The sequence below is a fragment of the Pinus tabuliformis genome, chromosome 7, assembly GCF_031772625.1.
Source record: "Pinus tabuliformis cultivar Carrire ecotype Pingquan chromosome 7, CPIR1, whole genome shotgun sequence".
Taxonomy (NCBI): domain Eukaryota; kingdom Viridiplantae; phylum Streptophyta; class Pinopsida; order Pinales; family Pinaceae; genus Pinus; species Pinus tabuliformis.
The window spans coordinates 1179882678-1179905675 of record NC_142293.1 but is presented as its reverse complement, the minus strand read 5'-3'; positions in this window follow the sequence as shown (position 1 = coordinate 1179905675).

Genomic DNA, 22998 nt, shown 5'->3' with positions numbered 1-22998 from the left:
CACACGGACTAATCCGTTCAGTGTTATATGTGTTATCTTCCCTTGTGTGTTATGACTTTTGTATCCGGGTGGATTGTTCTGCTGGAAGCTGTGCATTTCCTGTTATGTTGTGTGTTCCTAGTAGAGTTGGGACTTCTTCCAACCAACTTAGGATGCATTCCCACCCTCTTACTCTAAGGTTAAAGAACCATTGACACAAGTGACACTTACACTCACTAGGCATTCAAACCTCACTTCTTGCAAGACAAAGAAGATTAATCTCCTGTGCCGACAAGAAAAAGTTGAGGAAAATATTTAAGATAATGGCAATCAGGCCATCATACCAGATGGGACTCCCACACCAAATTGTGTGAGGTGTAGTTGGGACTAATACCAAAGAGATTCCCTGATGTTGGCGGGTCCAACGTCGTCAACATTTTGGTGCTAGAAGGAGGGCCAAATGAAAAGATGAGCCCATACATCTAGGTTGAATCTCTTACCCAATTAATAATGCTAAATTCTTGCTCTTGGGATGTTTCTCTTATTTCTCCTTTAATCAATATCAATCCTAAATGAGCTTCTCAATCACCTATCCTTGTTAAAGTTTGACGGCGAGGATAGAACATCTGTAACCAATCACATTTATGATTTTCTTCATTTTTGTGAATCTCATGAAGTCGATAGTGATGAGCTTGTTTGCGTACTCTTCTTCCTCACCCTTGAAGGTCCTACTAATCAGTCGTGTCATACCTTGCCACCTGCTTCCATCCATTCCCTTCTTAGTTTCCTCAAGGAGCTCCATCAAGCCTGTGATGAGTGTGACCACTAAGATGTCTATGAAAGAATCTATCGTTTAAGAATGAAGCCTAGTGAATCAGTTGAGAAATTTTCTACTCGCTTCCTTCACCTATGTCACGAAATACTTGAGTAGTTTGTGGGCCTTGACTTCATGAGCCAATAGCTTAAACGGTTGGTTCATGTCTCTTGAAACGGTGACCTTTAGGATTTCTATTATTTCTCAACTCTTGTGGATCGTGAGACACCTCATGTCCGAAAGAGGTTGCCACCTTGCAACAACTACAAAACTAAGAAATCTATGCAGCGAGTCCCCCCTCTCAACGATTCCAAAGTTGATAAATTTATGCTACATGTTCCCAATCCATCTACTCAGCTGTCTCCTGCCCCAATGGAGAAAATTCCAGAATCGTTAGGAAAGCCTATGGCAAAACTCATCCCTCTATTCCACAAGAGGAAATCACCATTCCTAACCCAAGTCTTGAGTCTAATCTGCATCTCTACCATCCTCCATCATCTAGAAGCCATGACTCCTTGCACCATGACTCGCTTGAACCATCTACTTCATAAGCTAGCTACACACACTCTCTTGATTCTTGAGTTGCTGGCTCAAGTTACCCTCATGTGCAAGGAAGTCTCATGATACAAGTGGAGGAGAAGGATGGTGAAGACACAATCAATTCCTCTCAAAACATTGAGCTTCCATTCTAGATCGATCCTTGATCCAAAAATCTTGGTGGAACATCATGCACAATCAATTATTCCTGTCAACCTCTAGTATTGGGTTGTCATCACTCCCACGCTTCTGTATGTTGTGATTGAAGCCTAAACACATCGTATGATCTATTGCATGTACACTCTAACTCAGATCTAGAATGTGCACTGGTCAAAGAAGACATCCATATCGAAGCTTCTTGTACCTCACTTGCCTGTGTGTCCTATCATTCACAGTGCATCAACATGCGTCAGAGGCACTCCACATCTCTTACTTCTTCAACTTCTAAGTTATCTCCTTGATGAACACACGGAAATGAGGTTATCCATGATGAAAATAGTCTCAACACACATGACTCTTCCCACTCATCATCATCTTGTGTGTTGCATTAAGACAACTCGTAAAGTCAGCTAGTTGAAAATTTTGATGAAGCCTGTGACAGAGATAGATTCCATCCAAAGATAAGTTTGGAAATCAGTAACAACAACCATCCTCAAGCCATGCATGTTATGGTTCACATCCCGAAATTCAATTTTTCAATTCTAGAAGGTTCTGGGACGTGCCAGGGAGTCGAGGCACTTCAATGTCAGTTAATGGTTATGTCAAGACCTCGTGACTCATAATCCCGTCAAACCAAATCAAATCTCATTTCTCACACACAATCCATCTATCTACATGGTTGCACTCGACATGGATCCCCATGTAAAGAATATTTACTATTCGGGGTACGATATTTCAAAATCTCATATTTTCACTAATGATCGAATCCACGAGTCCCTTACAACATGTTTGTCTTCATGCACCTCTCTTACATCCAATTTGGGTTGGTAGTGTTTGTCCCTCATCCAATCATGGGACAAGGAAGTTGATCATCTCAAAGACTATCTCTATCCGAAATTAAACTTATCATATGTTCTCTCTCCTAATTAGCTCGTTGGTCTATCCGCAAATTTTACACATCAAATCTGCCCACTCATCACACCAACAATCTCCCTGTGTGATGATAATCGCACAACCTATCGGGAGAATCAAGTTAATCTCATTTCACCACACCCCAACTAGTTTCATACATTCATAGTGCTGACATCCTTTCTACATTTCTGTGATGACCATGATGCCTATGCACTTTTTCACTAGTTGCAGTTGGATGTTATATCATGCCTAGTGCACAATGAACTTGGTTCCCTCATTCAGAGTGTTCACATGATTGTACAAAAGCTTTCTTTGTTCATGTCAAACTGGAAATCTACCATCTCAACTGACCACCCTGATTTCTCTTCTATCTTGGGTAGCGATCATGCAGTTTATCATTTTCCCAACAATACACCCAATGACAGTCACTTCACACACTATGATCTTCACCATGTAACATCTTTCTCCTTAGCCTTCTGTCAAGCAAGTGAGGCACTTTAGGCTACATTGATGGTTATGGCAGGACCTCATAGTCTTGACATGACTGATGAGAATGACTAGATTTATCTATCTGTATCATATTCCCATCATGGTCCCCTCTCTCGAATCAGGAATCCATCTTCTCAAAGATCACGAATCTTTCAAAACAACCATCACAAATTTTATGATCCAATCGCTGAATTGTTGGAACAATATTACTTGGTGAGTCGTGCTGTAGGTAAAAAGCTTCATTCCTTCCTCGCGCTTGCTGAGAAACTTGGTGCAAAAAAACACACACTCACAAGAGGCATCCTAGGTTTGTTGAAAAATGGTAGTCACGGAAGAGGTAATCATGTGTGTTGGGTGGTTGTGACACTTTCTTCTACCCACAAGTGAGACCTTCTCTCTCATGTGCAAGTTTTTCAAGTTTTTCATTTTTTGTTGCACACTTTCTTTTATCTATTTTAATCGTTCATATCTTTGTGACTGCAGGACGGGTATGCCTATGGTGGTTTCATTAGAAATTTCATTTCATGTCACTTTGACTATTTAACGTAGGAGTAGGAGTAGTGCTTGTTTTTTCCCTTGTCTTTTCTTTCTAGTTTGCATGTCTTTTTTCTTTCTTACTTGGTTGCTTTTATTGCTTGTTGTTGTTTTCACTTTGGTTTCTTTTCTTACTATTTTTTTTCATTTGTTTGGTTTTCTCAATACCTTACTATTTTTGTTTCTGGAAATAAGTGATACCAACTACTCTTTTTTTGCTTTTGAATAGAGTATGTGGCTGAAATTTGAAGAGACTTGTGATGCTGTAGCACTTGGACAGTCTTGTGTCTATCTTCTTTGTGCTTGGTTGTAACCTTTGGCCAAAGAATTATTGAAGGAAAATATGAACCATCTAGAAGGAAAGTTTTAGTCCAACCATGAACCTATGTCCACACTGGGAAGTCCCATTCCTGTACTCATTCTCTAGGTCTATGTGTTCCGGCTCATCCAACTAGTAGAAATGGAGGAGGGGAAAATATAAATGAGCAAACCTATGTTAGAGGTCTTACATGCTCCTCTGAAGGAACAACATTTGTTTCTCTCAGTAAGTTGGGATCCCTCTTCCACCCCAAAAATAAATAAGTGCCTATGCACAATCCTCTTGAAAAATACAAAGGTGAGAGAAGAGAAAGGCTTCTTGCCCAGAGAGGTGAAGCAAGTAACTCCATCAGGGTACTGACCAGGCTCGCTGGAAGTGGAGAAATGTGTGTGTTCCTGTGTGATATCATCAGGGTACTGTCCTTGCCTGTTAGCAGCAGAGAAACAATAGAGATGAAAACTTATACTCTGAAAATTTTCAACTCGTGATCAAAACTACTCTTCCCAGATTCGAAACACTAAGGTCAAGCTGAACTCTTGATTTTGTTTCACCAAGTTGGGAAAAGGTGAATCATGTATATCCATGGGGTAAGTGGGGAAGTCGAAGTAACTGACAAGGGATTCAATACTCTCTGAGAGACTAAGGCCTTGTGCTATCAATCAACCAAAACAGAGAAGCTCAGGTTCTACCAGTGTGTCGCCAAGTGTTGTAGCAGCTACAACCAACCTCCAAATTTTTGGCCTACACCAAATTTCAGAGCCTCCCTTGAGAGTTTCACTTGATTACTGCACACACTCAGGTTCACACTGTGAGCCTGTGTGAGTCCTTGCCTCTTTCTTGATTTTTCATTTCATCCAAGTTTTTACATGTTGGTATCGAAGTCATGCTGGAAAATGTTGGCATTATGACATAGGTGTTGTCCTTGATGGCAACTCTCTTAGAGGACAGATCACAATACAGCAGGTTAACAACTCAGAGTTACAGATCAAACTTCTTAGAATGAAGAAAGAGAGGTATACGCAGGTTCACCATTGGTCAAGCTGCGTATACATGTGAGTTCACTGTATACAAGTCATGTATACGTACACACACACTTTCACAAAAGGAAAGGCACATATACCTAGGAAAACTAACTTTTTGGTTCAAAGTATTTGGTCCATGGTATCTTAATCCATGGTATTGGTCCAAGGTATCGGGTCCAAGGTATTGACCATAGGTATTTGGTCCTAAGTGGTCCATGGTATTGAGAAAGGCCTAAAACTATAAAAGGAGGAGAAGATCATTAGGCCAAGGCACTCAAGCATTGAATATCTGATGAAGAGTGAGATCTAGTATGCAGGTTATTGGGTTATGGTGCATTGCTAGATCTGAACAAAGGAGGAACCTTAGCAGTTGATGGAGGATAAGATCTAATGATGGATCAGGATCTTAAGGCGTAAAGTGAACTATCATTATGTGTTTTTTCTCATGAATATTCTAGATCTGAATACTGACGCATATATTATTCTGTAAATGATATGATATGGGTATAATTGAAGTCTCGTATAGCTGCAGAATTATGAATTAATATTTGCAGATGTATACACTGGTTGGCCTTGAGGAAAGCACGTATACACGCAAGTTCAGCACAATAAAGTAGCGTATAAATTATAATCTATGTTTTAGTTGCTATTGTTTGTTGTTACAATGTTCTGGGTTCTGGTTACTGTATTTTGGTGACAACATTCTGAAAGATCAGATTGATGGGTTGTCAAAGTGATTGATTGACTTGGCTCGATAGGAGATTGGTTGATGTAGATATACTTGATGATTGAATGATGTTGTTGATGGATCCAGTCTGAAAATTTATGAAATGTGGTCCCTGGAGGAAAGGAGAAGGTTGTAGCCTTCTGTAGGCTGGCACCTATGTACTAGTAAACATATCAGCTAGTACAAGAGCTAGGGGGTTGTAGATCCCTTCCAGTAGAAGATGGAGAACAAGAGAAGGTTGTAGCCTTCTGTAGGTAGAAGCCTACGTACTGGTATAAGACTGCACCAATACAAAACTGTAAACATAATTTTCTTATTAAAATAAGACAGAGATGGTTGCAGCAGGTGGTGTTCACCCACATTGGGTTTCCACCTTATATCTTGGTGTTCATGTGTGTTTCTTATGTGTGATGCTTTAATCTGTTTTTTACTACACTGTCTAATGAATTCCTGATATGCTGATTAAAGTTCAATATATGATAATTGGGTAAATCAAAAGATCTCTACATATACGCTGGTTTCATTAAGCACAGTTACGTATACATGCTAGTTCACTGAGATGAAGTAGCATATACAAATCAGTTTTGAAAATCAGATTATTGATCTGATAATACTGATTCACCCCCCCTCAGTATTATTTCCAATAATTGGTATCAGAGCAGGTCCTTCAGAAGAAGCTTGATCACTTGAAGGAAGATCCATCATCATGAGTAATCAAGAAAGTAGGGGATCCATCAGACTGCTAATCTTTGACGGGAGCAACTTTGTTTATTGGAAGGTAAGAACCACATATTATCTTCAATCTCTTGGAATAGATGTCTAGGAAATCGTGGAAGGAGGATATACATTTCCATAAGCAATTCCTACAGACACGATAGGTAAAAAGCAATATGAAACCAATGCCAAGGTTTTTAATACATTATTTGGAAGTTTGTCACAATCATAGTTTGTCAAATTTATGCAGCTCGAATCCGCCAAAGAAATATGGGACAAAATCATTCTAAGCTATGGAGGAGACTCTCAGGTAAAATGTGCTAAACTACAAACTCTCATAATTCAATATGAAACTCTCAAGATGCACAATGATGAAAGTATAGCTAGTTACTTCTTACGTATAGATGAGATTGTTAATTGCATGAAGAATCTGGGTGAAGAGATAAAGGAAGTTTCTTTAGTTGAAAAAGTTTTAAGATCCTTTTCTGCTAAGTATGAATCAAAAGTATCTGCCATAGAAGAAAAGTAGGATCTACAGACTATTACTATGACACAGCTGCACGAAATCTTAACTACCTTTGAGATGAGAAAAGGAGGTCCATTAGATATGATAGAAGCTGCATTTAAAGCTTCAGCAAAAGGAAAAGAAGAACTCAATGAATCAAGACATATTTCAGAAGGAGAAGAAGAAGCAAACTTTGTCAAGAACCTTCAACGAGGTTCCAGAAGATTCAGAGGTAAACTACCTTTCAAAAGTTTTGCCTGTGGTAGAGTTGGTCATTATGCTACCAAATGTCCTCATAAAGATAAATATGATAAAGGAAAGTAATATACAAAATGGAATAGAAAACAAAGTTTAAGTAAAAAGAGCTACTATACTCATGAAGATAGTAATGGTTTATCAAATAGTAATGAAGATGAAAATAGTAATGACTATAGACTTCTGATGGCTTATGAAGATAATGAATTTTTGGATGCTTTAGATGAAGATGACCTTTATGAAGAAATCTCTAAACTCAAAATTTCTTTAGAAGAAAAGAATATGATTATAGATACCTTGACATACCAACTTGCTGGAAGAGAAAAACACAATGAAAAACTAGAATGTGAAATTGTGGGTCTAAGAAAGGATTTTGAGAAAACAAAATCTCTCAATCTTATATTTGCTAAAGGATCAGAAACCTTAAATGAAATTATCAAAGTGCAACATTCTCCTTTGATAAATAAAGGTCTTGGATATATTGAAGAGGCATCTCAAGCAAAAAAGGTGTCAACCTCCACTAAAAGCTATCTTGATGCAACAAAGAGTAGTAAATAATTTGACAATCGTCAGCAAAGGCAAAAAGTAGACCACCAGGTAAAACAAGCTCAATTTACTTCAAGGATGAAGAAAAGCCTCAACTAACCTCAGGTAAATCGTACTCAGTTTTCTTAAAAGATGAATATCAATAGAAACTACAATCACCATGTCTGTAGCTTCGATAATCGTAGGAACTTCTTTAATGGTCAATTTTTCTCATGTCATGATTTTGGACACAAAGCTACTCAATGTGTTGCTTACAAAACCATCATGACTAGAGATGCACAAATCAAAGGAATGTGACAGCGATCAAGAAAAGTTCATATAATAACTTTTCTCTGCTTGAAAATGAAATAGAATGCACAATCTGTAACAAATTTGGTGATGAAGAATCTGAATGCAGGAGTAAATTTTGACAAAAGGATAAAACTGCATTAAATCCAAAAATATGGAGAAAGAAAGAACCACAAACAGAAAGATGTGGTCTAGCCTTGTATGCAGAAGGACAAGAAAACTAGTGTTACATTGACAATGGATGTTCACATGACAGGTGACAGAGAAAAACTACACTCATATAATGCCTTAGAAAAGGAAAAGAGTGTCTCATTTGGAAATGACACTCCTGCTATCATAAAAGGTAAAGGCTCTATTTTCTTGAAAGAAAATGTTAAATTTGGGAATGTTATGTATGTTAATGGCTTAAAGCATAACTTGTAGAGTGTGAGTCAAATGTGTGATCAAGGAAATGAAGTAGTGTTTCGATCAAATGGATGTGTGGTTCATGAGCTTCATACAGGAGAAACAATGATTAAAGGTACAAGAAATCCAAACAACCTATACATACTCAAGGGAGGACAACGACAGTGCTATCTAAGCAAAAATGATGAAAACTGGCTATGGCATAGAAGATTGGGATATCTAAGATTTTCTGAGATTAGAAAAGAATGTAGATTCCAGGCTATTTGTGATCTTCCAAATATTAATATTCCTGAAAATACGATATGCCAATCATGTCAATTCAGTAAGCAAACTAGATCTCAATTTATCGAAAAGGAAGGGTTAGCTAGTAAGCCTCTTGAACTCGTTCATACTAATTACGTGGACCATCAAGGAAAAACTCACCTTGTGGAGAAAAATACTTTATATTTTTCATTGATGATTTTTCTAGAATGTGTTGGATAGGTCTTTTAAAGAGTAAAGATGAAGCATTTGAAAATTTCAAAGCCTTCAAAGCTTTGGTTGAAAATGAATCAGATCGCAAAATCAAATACCTTAGATCTGATCGAGGAGGGGAATTTACCTCGGATGAATTCTTTGACTTCTGTGAACAACATGGAATAAAAAGACAGTTCTCCACTGCAAGGACTCCTCAAAAAAATGGAGTGGTAGAAAGGATGAACAAAACTATTCAACAAATGGCTCGTGTTATGCTAGATGAATCTGGAACTCCTACAACCTTCTAGGGTGAAGCTGCATTCGCCACCGTCACTATTCTCAACCAAGCAAATGTTTAGGTAAAAAACACTCAAACTCCACATGAAATTTGGTATGGTAAAACTCCTACTGTAAAGTACTTCAAAGTTTTTGGAAGCAAATGTTACATCAAAAGGACTGAAGAAAAACTTGGTAAGTTTGAACCTAGAGTAGATGAAGGTATTTTTCTTGGCTACTATCCCCTATGTAAAGGATATAAATGTTATAATAAAATACTTGGGAAAATTATTGAAAGTATTGATGTTGTGGTTGATGAAGCATGCAAAAATCCAAAACAGATAAAAACTGTCGATTATGACAATGAAGAAGAAGAGGATCATTTTCCCACATCAAATCACACTGATTCTGAAGAAGAAACTAATGAAACACTAGAAGAAGAGATAACAATAGAATAAAAGACTATGTCTAGATATGTTTAGAAAAATCATCTAGAAACTAAAATTTTAGGGGAAAAAGGGGAAGTTGTGCAGACATGAAGAACCATTGTCGAAGCTTCAAGCTATCTAGCATTACTATCTTCCACTAAACCTGAAAATGTAAATGAATCATGTAGAGATGAATGTTGGGTCAAGGTCATGAATGAAGAACTTGAGCAAATTTAAAAGAATAATACTTGTGAATTAGTTCCTAGACCTCATGATAAGAATATCATAGGAACCAAATGGATATTCAAAAACAAGCTTAATGAAAATGGAGAAGCTATCGGAAACAAGGCCAAAATCACTTGGAAAGGATACGCTCAACAAGAAGGTATAGATTTTGAAGAAACTTTTGCACTTGTTGCTAGACTTGAAGCCATAAGAATGTTTCTAGCTCTTTCTAGTTTTCAGAATATATCAAATGGATGTAAAATCTTCCTTTCTTAATGGAGACTTAGAAGAAGAAGTCTATATTGAACAACCAGAAGGATTCATTCTTATAAATGATGCAAATCTTGTATGAAAACTCAGAAAGGCTCTCTATGGTCTAAAATAGGCTCCAAGGGCATGGTATTACCATCTTGACAAATATCTCCACCAATAGGGTTTTTCAAAGGGATTAGCAGATAACAATCTATATACAAAGATTGACACTGGTAAATTGTTAATAATTGTTGTTTATGTTGATGATATCTTTTTTGGTAGCAATGAAGAATCCATGAGTAATAATTTTGCTTTAGTAATGCAACAAGAATTTGAAATTTCCTTGCTTGGTGAGCTCACCTACTTTCTTTGTCTACAAGTTCAATAAAATAAAGATGGTATTTTTCTCTCACAAACTAAATACCTCAAACAAATCCTAAAAAATTATGGCATGGAATATTTCGAACCAGTATGTACCCCAATGGTAACAAGATGCAGTCTCATCTCAAATGACGAATCAGTAGCGGTGCATCAACCAAATTACAGATCCATGATTCGCAGTTTGCTTTATCTAACAGGTACCTGATCGGACATCATGCATGCAGTGGGAATAGTTGGAAGATTCCAAGCAAATCCAAAGGAATCACACCTTCAGGCAGTCAAAAGGATCTTCAAATATCTTCAAGGACCACAAAAATTTGGTTTATGGTATCCTAGAGATACAAATCTTACACTTCACGCATATACAGATGCAGATTGGGAAGGAAGCATTGATGACAGAAAAAGCACTGGTGGTGGTGCATTTCATATGGGTTCCAGGTTAGTGTCTTGGTTCAGCAAGAAACAAAGTTCAATTGTATTATCTACAACTGAAGCAGAGTACATGGCTGATGCATCTTGCTGCACACAACTACTTTGGATGATGCAAAACTTGCAAGACATTCAGATCACATGTACTCCACCTATCTCCATTCTATGTGATAATACAAGTGCCATCAGTATTTCAAAGAATCTAGTCATGCACTCCAAGACCAAGAACGTACCCATCAAATATCATTTTCTACATGAAAAAGTTCTTGGACAAAAAGTCAAATTGGAATATGTTCCCTCCAAAGAAAAAGTTGTTGATATATTCACTAAACCACTACTGAGAGAGACATTTGAATATCTTAGACAAAAGTTGGGAGTGGTTGTTGCATCATCCCGTTGTTAAATCCTATCTTCTTCAGAGAAAGGTGGTTACAATCTGTTGATGACATGTGGAAATATTTCGGCTCTCATAAGTTGTTGATGATGATGCCTTGATAACTCTTCTGATATATGAAATGATCATATCTGACAGTTAGCATCTGAAATAGATTCAGGGGGAGCATATGCTTCTAATAATGCATTGTTGGCATTATCTTAGAAGATCTTGGTGTAGATTTTGTTTTAGGTGGAACAGGTTCAGAGGGAGAACATGGTTGCTGGTCTGGATGTTGATTGAAAGATGCTACTAATGATAGTTGGTGATGACTATCATGGTCTTATTTAAGATATTGGGTCTCTGGATGAGTCAAATTTGGTATATCCCCACTTGGTTAGGAGATAGATGTATGTATGAGTCACTGGTGATAGGAAGGTCATTTGTGATGCATGTATAGAGTCATGTTCTTCTTTTAGAACATATTTTTTCAAACCTTTCTTATGCTTAGGGGGAGCATGGACTCAATCATGGGAGCTCAATCAACACACTTCAGCATTTTAGAGAATTCAGCATGCAATCAGGGGGAGCATGACCATTTTCTCTTGATGTCAAAGGGGGAGAGCGACTTGGTGTGGTTGTTGCCATCAAGTCCAGAGGGGGAGATTGTTGGAATTAGGACACAGGTGTTGTCCTTGATGTCAACTCTCTCAGATGACAGACCACAATACAATAGGTTAACAACTCAGAGTTACGAATCATACTTCTCAAAATGAAGAAAGAGAGGTATACGCAGGTTCACCATTAGTCAGGCCGCAGATACATGTGGGTTCACTGTATACAAGTTGCGTATACATACACATGCACTTTCACAAAAGGAAAAGTGCATATACCTTGGAAAACTAAGTTTTTCGTCTGAAGTATTTGGTCCATGTTATTTTGATCCATGGTATTGATCCAAGGTATGAGGTCCGAGGTATTGACCCTGGGTATTTGATCCAAGGTATTGGTCCTAAGTGGTTTTTGTCCATGGTATTAGGAAATGCCTAAAACTATAAAAGGAGGAGAAGATCATTAGGCCAAGGCACTCAAGCATTGAATATCTAATGAAAAGTGAAATCTAGTATGCAGGTTATTAGGTTATGGTGCATTGATGGATCTGAACCAAGGAGGAACCTTAACAATTGATGGAGGATAAGATCTAACGATGGATCGGGACCTTAAGGGGTAAAGTGAACTATCATTATGTGTTTTTGGTCATGAATATTCTCGATCTGAATACTGACGCATCTATTATTCTGTAAATGATATGATCTGGGTATAACTGAAGTTTGGTATAGCCGCAAAATTATCAATTAATATTTGTAGATGTATACGCTGGTTGGCATTGAGGAAAGAATATATACACGCAGGTTCGGCACAAGAAAGTAGCGTATACCTTATAATCTATGTTTTAGTTGTTGTTGTTTGTTGTTGCAATGTTCTGGGTTCTGGTTACTGCACTTTGGTGACAACATTCTGAAAGATCAGATTGATGGTTTGTTAAAGTGATTGACTGACTTGGTTCAATAGGAGATTGGTTGATGCATATATACTTGATGATTAAATTATGTTGTTTATGGATCCAGTCTAAAAATTTATGAAACATGGTCGCTGGAAGAAAGGATAAGGTTGTAGACTTATGTAGGCCGACGACTATGTACTAGTAACATATCAGCTAGTACAAGAGCTAGGGGGTTGTATCTCCCTTCCAATAGAAGATGGAGAACGAGAGAAGGTTGTAGCCTTTTGTAGGTAGAAGCCTACGTACTGATATAAGACTACATGAGTACAAAAATTGTAAATAGAATTTTCTTATTAAAAGAAGACAAAAACGATTGCAGCAGGTGGTTTTCACTCACATTAGGTTTCCACCTTATATCTTTCTATTCATGTGTGTTGCTTATGTGTGATGCTTTAATCTATTTTTTACTACACTATCTAATGAATTCCTAATATACTGATTAACGTTCAATATATGATAATTTGGGTAAATCAAAAGATATCTGCATATAAGTTGGTTTTAGTAAGTACAGTTGTGTATGCACGCTAGTTTACTTAGCTGAAGTAGTGTATACAAATCAGTTTTGAAAATTAAATTATTGATCTGATAACACTGATTCACCCCCCCTCTCAGTATTATTTCCAATAGCAACCATGTTCTGGTGATGATCAAGGTCTTCGCTTTGTGTGTACATGTTGTGTTTGATATGAAATTATCTATCGCACTCACACACAAAGTCACACTCATTGTGCACAAGCATTGTCACGGTCGATCAACGATCAATCACAAGTGTCATGTTTGTCGCTAACACTATTGGTTAGTCATTTTGAGCATGTGTGTCTGGATTGTTTGGGTCATCTCGTTGTCAAGTCATGTTGGTGTGTGTTTTTAAGATCACATGTGCATCTTTCACTCATTCACACACTTAGTCATTTCAATGAAATTTCGACGACCAAACTCTCCTCTGATAGCTGGACCATGTCCCCATCATCGACTTGATCAATTCTCACCCAGAACAATGCAGAAGCACCAAGCAACTCATTTTAAGATGTGTTTCCTGCAAGCATATCAATCGCCCTTCAAGCTGGTTGATCGAAGGATTTGACCTGGCAGCCCCCCCGAGACTCATTCCCCCAAAAATTTGCACAGAAGCTATAGACCTTTCCTCCTCCACAGGCTCGGAAAATTTCGCAGACAGGCCGCACGAACACCTAGTGTCCATCCCTATCTCCCTTAGAAAATTGTGCAGTTTTTCCAGCCGGTCCTCCTGACAGTCAACTTGCTACTCATCTAGATAAAGGCATGGTTTTCATGAGAAGGCCCTCTATTGTCCAATAGGCTGCTCAGCTCAAAAATTATGTAGAGATGATTAGCATGCTGACCTCCCAGCCTCAATACAGTTTCTCTCCCTAGCATCTCCCAGCAGTAGACTACTAGTTCCCTCCAGGATTTGTGCATTTTTTGCTACCAAGAAGCTAGCCAGCTGACTCCCTGTTCCCCTTGGGAATTTTGCAGTTTTTGCTATCAGTTACCTGGCCAGCTGACTACCAGTTCGCCTTGGGAATTGTGTAATTTTTGCTGCCAGGCTTTGTTGCCTTGTTGGGGCTTGATCCAAGTTCATAGGTGATTGAGCCAAAAAAATCCCAGTACTACTATCCCTTTTAGCAACAGTCAATCAGCACAAACTGAGGTCTCACCTAAAGTAGTATGGGAGGGTGCTAGAACCAGTTTTCGACACCTTGGATATGTCTGATGGTTTCAAGTGGTTTTCGATTCGACCCTGCGTGTACGTCACTACGCGCACTTACCCGTTCCTCACAGCCTGAGGTGCAGCCTTCACGCAACCCTTTCTTTATTAATCTCTTCTCCGATTACAGACAAGACTCCACCCTGTGCACTTAGCTGTAGGGGTCCGCACACTTAGCTGCAAACTCTACTAGGCCTCTGTGCACTCAGCTGTAGAGCCTTTCCCTACTCTACAACCCAAGACACACTTCATACTTTGAGTTAATCTCTAGGATATTTCATTCCCATTCTCTATTAGATTGCATCCCCCTTTACAACTTAGAGCCTCACTCTATTTATACAATCCCATGGTACGCGGACCATGGGTAGGCTGATCTTACATTCAAGACTAGGGTGGATAGCCCTATGATTCTAACATAAATTTCACTCCCGCAATTTTGCAGAGCTTTACAAGAATATCAACTCAAAACTTGGGCTTTGAGCCGCAAATCATGGTGTGGAGGGATTCCATGCCCAACAGGCCCCCAACACAAAAATAGTGACTCACCCTCAAGTCACTCTATTGGTGCGGTGATCTTGGCACGAAGTCCCTGCAACTATTCTTGAATGGTACTGATATGCACAGCACACTTAGCTACTACTTGCTAAACCTATTGCATCTGTTCTTTAGAGACCTTTGTGTCTGCCGTGCTTCCCTACATCTTTGCATGCATCCCCTGTATGTGCACGAGCTTTCCTTTGATATGCGGCATGATCATGAAGGCCTCGACAATCCATGGCTAAACGCACACTTTGTAAACTGCATCCTTGTGTCGCGCAGCATCCACCTGCTCCTTTAGTTCCTTAGCTTCTTACATCCTCACAAGTCATTGAGTCAGGACGATTGTCTCTGTAGTTCTTCGGACACTGTCGTATTGCTACTAAAGTCCTCGTGCCTCTATCTCTAGGCGTTTTATGTTGGGGTCCTCCTGCAAAGTCGTGAGAACCTCAACTGCTTGTTCCAGCATGCCAGTACAGTCTCACACTGCACCCCCAATTTCTTCCAACCTTACTATGATAGCTCTAGCATGCTTTTCTCTGACTTCCGGGGGAGTGGAAGGCTATGCCTTCAACCGCATCTCGGTGATCTGAAAATTCAGCTCTAGCTGAACCTTTGTCATTTCTTCCTTGCCCTAATGGACTCTAGTTACCAATCTGTGGATCTGCACCTCTACCGATAGATCTGCTGGGATAGCTAGCCCAAGGATGCGTCGACAAGCGTCATCTACCATCTGCTCCAAGTGTTGATTTTTTGACACCAATTCGTCATGCTGCAAGGTGATTTGTTCCATGTTTATCTTCTGTTCGCTAAGAACTTTGATTGTGCAACTCTCCCTAGTGCGCAACTCTACCATTATCCCACCCTGTAGCTGATACAATGTTTCTCATGGAAGGGCAGCCAAATTAAGGTCAAGGCCTTTCAACATGTTAACCAAAAACCTATTGGTCACATTCAATGTTACTAGTGCCTCTTCCGGTAACACTATCGTGTTTTCCATTTGTACGCGCAACATCTGCTCTGCTGTCGAGGATCCTGCTGTGAGGTGGGTAGAAAGGGTACCAACCTGAAGATACCACACCTGTAACTCCTATAGCTCCACCCTGAGGCCCCCCAACACAGTCTAGTGCTCTTACATACAATCCTGAAGCGCTTCACTTGTGACATCGTGGATCGTCTCACCGATTTCATGGAGATGACCTTCAGTTAAGGTGATCGGGTCAATGGCCAACTTCGAGGCCTTGACCTTCTTCCTTGGTCCTGCTCGTTGTGCAATGTGTGGCTGCTTCAACTGTGTGGATGTGGTCCCTGGGTGCATGGTCCCTTCTACTGTTTATGTTTCCTCTGCCTCCTGCCCTTGTTAGGATGTTACTTGGCACTCATCCAGCTTTGTAGTTACTGCCTCTGCCTCTTGTGCTATTGTTGTTGCTTCTGCAACCTTTTCCTCCTCTATGGATTTTTGTGTCGCTTTCTGTGCTGCCTTTTCCTTCGCTACTGTTGTTTCTTACCACCTTCTTTTGGCCAATTGGGTGACACGCAGCTTGGCATCATCCTTTTTCTTTTGTGCTTCCGCCTTCTCCAGTTCTGTCAGATCTGGGCATGCCATTCCGGAGGCCATGTCTCCAGGGCAATGAAGATGGTGTCGTCGATGGTTATAAATGGTAGCTTCGCCCACTGATTCGTTGTATCTTTTTACGCCCTGATGTAGACATTATGCATGTCGGATTTAAACTCTGCAAAACTCTGCAAACTATTGTACACCATAGGTGAGAAGCGTGTTCACTCTAATCGATTCATATCTGGATTCTCATCTCCATGAGCACCTAGAAGATTTTAGTGTCGATTATCCGTTTCGCGCCCTTTGTGGCCCAGAGAGAAGCATACTTCGCGGCCTCTGGTAAGTCTTTGTCAATGTTGGGGAATTGACTGTCTTCTGGTAGTTCCCCCGCTACGAGAATGATGGATAACAACAACCATGCGTAGTGGAGGATTTTACCTTGCTCATAGGCTTCATGACAATTATACAAGAATTCCTCGTAGAGGAATTCAGAACAGTTGAACTAGACCCCCTCCGTGCACTGCTAGGCCAGTGCGACCACCAACGCCGGTACCTCATCGGTGCATAACTTCCTCATAATTCTGCCAGATAGGAGTTGGGTTGCTATGTGTACCCCTTTTTCCTTGATGTTGGGGATGGTGTAGCCCCTCTTCTTCTTCTCCAAATTGTATTTTTCCTTCATGGCTTCTACAAGAGCCAAATTGCTGTCATTTCCTTCAACTATGGTAGCGGGTTCCTTTCCTTTGCATGGGAGCCAACAAATATGGTGGATTAGGTCTTTTCTGATGGGGATAGGTTCGTCTAGCCATAGATATCCATCATGCACTAGGCAAAGTAGCTACCTGATGACAAAAATGGTGATGGGTGTGCAGTGGAAATGTGGTATCCATAATAAGTTCAGAAACCCAACCTTTTCCACACCGCGTAGCCACTACTGCGGCTCTAACGTTATCACCAACCCCTCAGTGTTTTGCTTCATTAGGTTCCCAGTATCTAGGTGCGGGAACTTCTCATGGTTACCGAGGTCCTAGTATTCAAACTTCATGGTTGGCACATGGCCTAGGGCCACGCCTTCAAACACTAAGCCATCTGGGATGAGCGGGGTCTGGAGTGAACTCTTGGTTTCATCTAGGTCCTTCGGCACTTTGGTTTTCCCTTTCCATGGAGGGACATACGCAGGCAGTTGTTTTGTAGAGTGTATAGGTTGACTGTCTTCCTCCATGTCTTATTCTTCTTTTGTTGTGATGATAAGAGCTTGCAAATCTTCTTCCACGTCATCTGTATCGATCGTGACAACTTTCCCCTTTCCTACCATTGATAGCTTACTGCATAGTGGGTTCCTCAGGGACACGCGTACGGGGGACATTGCTTGTTTATCTTTCTTGGGCATCGGCATTGGTCGTGATTTGGGGATTTCTGCCACAACCCCGACACTTTCTGGTACATACTCTACCATTGGGGTCTGCGCAACCTCGCCACCGGTTACCTCTTCAGTTCCGAAACCATCTTTAGTGGCTATCATCGTATCTAGGCTATATTTTGTCACTTGCAAACTTAGGGGCTCACTTAATGCTCGGCTCTCAATGGTGAGTGCTCTGATCAAACACTCAACTCTCAAATGACCAAGTGTTGTTCGCTAGTTGGCCCTTTGTGTTTTATAGCACCTTTTGAATTCGACCGTTCCCCCCAATTTCAGGCCATTAATGCTTTCTTGGCAGCAGATTTTCCCAAATATTGCCCATAAACCGCATCTTAAATGCCCATCACCCACTCCATTTGGCCTCAGATCAATCATCCCATCATGAAGAGTGACATCAATGATCACTTCCCAGCCAACCCACGTTGCAGCACAACCCTCTATGTGCAGTCGCAAACCTTGTGACATTATGCTTCTACGCGCATCTCCCATATCATGAAACTTCCAAGTAGAATATTTTATAGTCCCGCACTCCCTTTCAACTCCCCAAAGTGTTAAGATTGTTCCTCCTACGGCTAGTTGGGTGGTCAGACCACCCGTGTGGGGCTCCATCCCATCCTCCACCATGGTTCATGGAGAATCTTCACCTTCCATTTTTGTGATCAACACCACACACCTTACTACTTGTAATGCACTACCCTAGTCACTACATTTGGCAATATGCATCCAAGCCAAGGTAGCATACTAACCAGTTCATGACGATAGTCCTCCGACTTGTCAATATGATCGTATGCACCTTGCCTTACCATCCTAGGTTCTTCGACGAAAAACACTTGCTTTATTTCGTATTCCAGCTTCTTGACCTCCACGTCCATCAATGCGCTTTTCTCCCTTAGTTGTACCCGATCTTTTTCAAGTCCACAAAGTCTAATGTTGCCCTGTCAAATTTCTTCCTCAAGTCTTGTGTGTTTTGTTTCTCGTGGTTGTGTCATTCCTTCGTTCCGGGATTCGCGGACTGTCGTATCTACAGTTGCTGCTATGCATGGACTAGGCTTTGTATGCTCCATAGGGATTACAACCCCTTCTTTATACTCCAGCTTTGGAACTACTTGCGTGGTCAAGGTTTTTCACATGGTCCTATAAGCCCATAGAACCGCTAGTACATGCAGGTCCCAATCAGTGTGTATCACTTGGTGGACCGTGTTCAGCACTTCACACACCTTGTCAAAGGATTCCCCGTGTATAATATTCAGCGCACTTGGTCGTATCATCCTTCATCATTTTTGTCCTTGTCGTGCTTGCTCCTTCTTGTTGTTTTGGCACCTCTCTTTCAAATTTGTTCAAGAATTCATCCACCACTATCAACCTATCATACATAGGTAGATACCTTACCTATGTTGTCACGCATCGCAGTGATCCTACCATCATGTTGCAATTGAGTATGCTACCTTATGTAACCGGTTTTGCCATCGTTCTATTTCCTCATCCAAATCCGATGTGAAGGATTTTTCGTGCTCCCACGAAATCCTACCATCCACAGTTGGATTAACCCAATCTTATTCCTGGGTAGTTATCTTGTAGATACAGTCTAGATCATCATCGCTCCCGCCGTTGCGCACTGGCTCTATGTAGTGTGATCCTTCCGCAGGGTCTAATGGTACCACTACGTTAAATGACTTTTTCTCAAAAACCATTTTGTGCTTTTTTAGATTTATCACTCCGTTCATGTCAGTGGCCCAATCTATTCCTAGTTGCGAGGGAGAGGGATTGTTGTCATCGACAATCTCTATCGCTTCTAAATCTATAAGCACATTCGCACCTTCGATGTCTACCGTTATTCCCTACAATCTTCCCATGGATAGGATATTTTGCTAGTTCACCATTGACAATTGAATAGGGGACCACTGCAATGTGGGCCTACCAATGCACTACCATGTCTACTTTGGAAGTAAGTTTGTGTCTGACTCCAGTTTTAGAATTACTTGATCCATTTCATACTCCCTGATTTTCATAGTCAATCTCATTTCCCTTCTTGTTCGTGATGTGTTCTTTCTGAGCCTCTGGACTATGTGAGGTTCCCCTGATCTAGCACATCTAGTGATGAGTTCTTGTAGTCCTTTCACCGCTTTGCTATCATGTAGTAACTTCATGCATTTCTCCAGAAAGGTAGTGAGCATTGAAGGATCCATCTCCAGTTCTAGTTGATCCTTACTACATGAAGTGGAGGCCTCCGTGAAGCTCTTCTTAGCTTCCATGAATGTCTCCTTCACGTGCTTGAAATCAAATTCAGGTTCCTTTTTGGGAGCCTTGCGAACCCATGCACTTTCTTCAAGCTAGTTTCCCTTATCCTCTTCTATTGTGATATCACTTTGGAGCACGATGTTTACGTTTGGGTCCTCTTCGTGCGACTCAAACCTCATCATTTGTAGGTCCTGAGTCAAGGGAGGTTGAAGTATTCCTTTATCGTGCAACCTCGCTATCATTTTGGGGCAGTCCTCCACATCATGATCAAACTGGGTACAAAATAAACATGATGCTCGTGTCGGATTTGTACAATTGCGATCATAATGCCCCGACCCTCTCCAACTGTAACAAATCATTTGTTTGCGACCCCTTCCTAGTCACACTCCACCTCGACCTTGTCTGTGCCCCTGGAATCCAGTGCGCGCCATTCCTACATTTTGATCGAGGGTTCACATTTCAATATGAACTCTATAGGTAGGGGTCCGATCCATCATCAGTTCATAACTTCTACATGTGCATTCATCATGGCCTACTGATCTGCAAAAATTATAGAACAATTGTTGGGACATCTGTGTATACTTCTGTAATAGATGACAATTATCTGTAGCATGTTTTCCTCCTATCTGACAAATCAATCACCATAATGTAGGTGCCATTCTCAGTCCTGCTTGTGCCTCTAGTCTTAATGGCATTGGCCCTCCTCCCACCAAGTAGTTCATGAAGACTACACAATGGTCCTTACCGTGCCCCTGTTCGTTGCACTTTATGCACCATACCTCCTCGCACGCCTTTGGGCGAGTTGTCCTATCCTGTTTCAAACTCAGAATTTCCAGACACAAATTTTTCAGTTGCACGTGGATTTTTTGGACTCCCAGTCCAAGATATTGTATCGGGGTCTCATGTAGTCTCATTGAAATCTCCAAAACTTCAGACTAGGTGGATAACTTCTGCTGCAACAGTGTGGTCCCTAGATGCGGTGTTAGTGACACTACAAACCATGTGCAGCATTGTGCATCTGTCAAGGTCATGATGGCTTCGTGAATCACAAACCATGTGCAGTTTTGTCTATCTGTCAAGGTCATGTTGGCTTCGTGAATCATACTCTTTAGTCTTTGATCCAGCTCCCAGGGAGTCTCGCCTAAAAGCATCACGATTTCCTTAAACCCGATAATCAACTGTGTCTCCGATTTTGGCCTGCTAAATTCCCTGTTCAATGCAACCTAAATATGTTTGATCCCTATGTTTGGATGATCATTAGAATTCTTAATCTACCATGTGAGTACATGATCTTGTAATGCACTTACGAGTGTTGCCTTCTTTATATTGTCATCCACGACTCCTTGTGCTTCCCATGCCCCTTTTACTATGAACCAAAATTGGTCTTGATCTTCATTCCCTACTCCTTTGAACACTGGCAATTTTATCGTTCTCACCATATTGAACTGTGGTGGTGGTGAAGGTGGTGTGGGTGGAGATGGGGGTGAAGACCGTGAGACTGGTGGTCGTGTAGGTGGAGGTGGTATGCACGGAATTCACTGCCTTATCAAACTAATCCCACTTGTTGGTGAAAGTTTCGTGAGATCTTCCTCACTTTCTCACCGAGGCGAAATCAAGGGGCTATTCCCTATCTCTGTGCTACCTTCATTTCTATAGATCCTCCCACTCTGTGTAGCTCCAAACATCAATTTATTCGCATAACCTACCTTTCAGACAATAGCATTTTAATCCAAGTGTTCAAAGATTTAATGTACTTACCTCGTGGTCCTTTGAGGAAGCATTGTTTTAGCTCACTGTAGCTGACTGAAGTATCTACCATGAATTCTGTGATAAACACCCCTATAATTTGATCGAGCCAATGGTCCAGAGCGCACGGAATCTTATCTTCCAATGCTTCTAGTATGTGCACCAATTTTGGAGTCCACACAATTAGTTTGTCGAGCCTACACCTTCCATGACTATCTGCTAGCTTCGTGATCCACTCATACAACTCAGAAGGGATGGATGCAAAGAAAATTTTGTGGATTTCCATATATAAGTAGTGCTCTAACCACTATTCCTTCAATACTCATGGATTCCTATTTTCCTACGCTACGAAATCGTCAATCTTTATATCCAACCACCCTTCAATTTCTTTGTTCATCAGATTCCAGTGACATGACATCAGACATCCCTTATGCAAATCCCAGTCCTAGAAATGGAACCATTTGTTGGCTTGTTGGGGCCTGACACAGGTTCAAAGGTAATTGAGCCAAAAAAATCTAGGTAATACTGGCCCTTTCGGCAACAGTCCGCGGAGCATGGACTGAGGTCTCGCCCGAAGTTGTATGGGAGGGTGCTAGAACCAAGTTTTCACACCTTGGAGATGTCTGATGGTTTCAAGTGGTCTACGGTTCGACGCTGCGCGTATGTCACTACGTGCACTTACCCATTCCTTGCAGCCTGAGGTGCTACCTTTGCACAACCCTTTCTTTATTAATCTCTTCTCTGATTACAGACTTGAATCCACCCTGCGCACTTAGCCACAGACTCTAATAGGCCTCTGCGTACTCAACTACAGAGCCTTTCCCTACTCTATGACCCAAGACACACTTCGTACTTTGACTTAATCTCTAGGACCTTTCGTGCCCATTCCATATTAGATTGCATACCCCTTTACAACTTAGAGCCTCGCTCTATTTATACAATCCCATGGTTTGCAGACCGTGGGTAGGTCGACCTTACATTCAAGACTAGGGCGGACAACCCTACGATTCTAACATACATTTTGCGCCTGCAATTCGTGGAGCTTTACAATAATATCAACTCAAAACTTGGGCTTTGAGACCCAAAACATGTCAATGGGGGATTCCATGCCCAACGGGCTCCCAACCAGTTCCTCCAAAAAACTATGCAATTTCTACCTACCGATCCTCCATGCAGCCTGACCT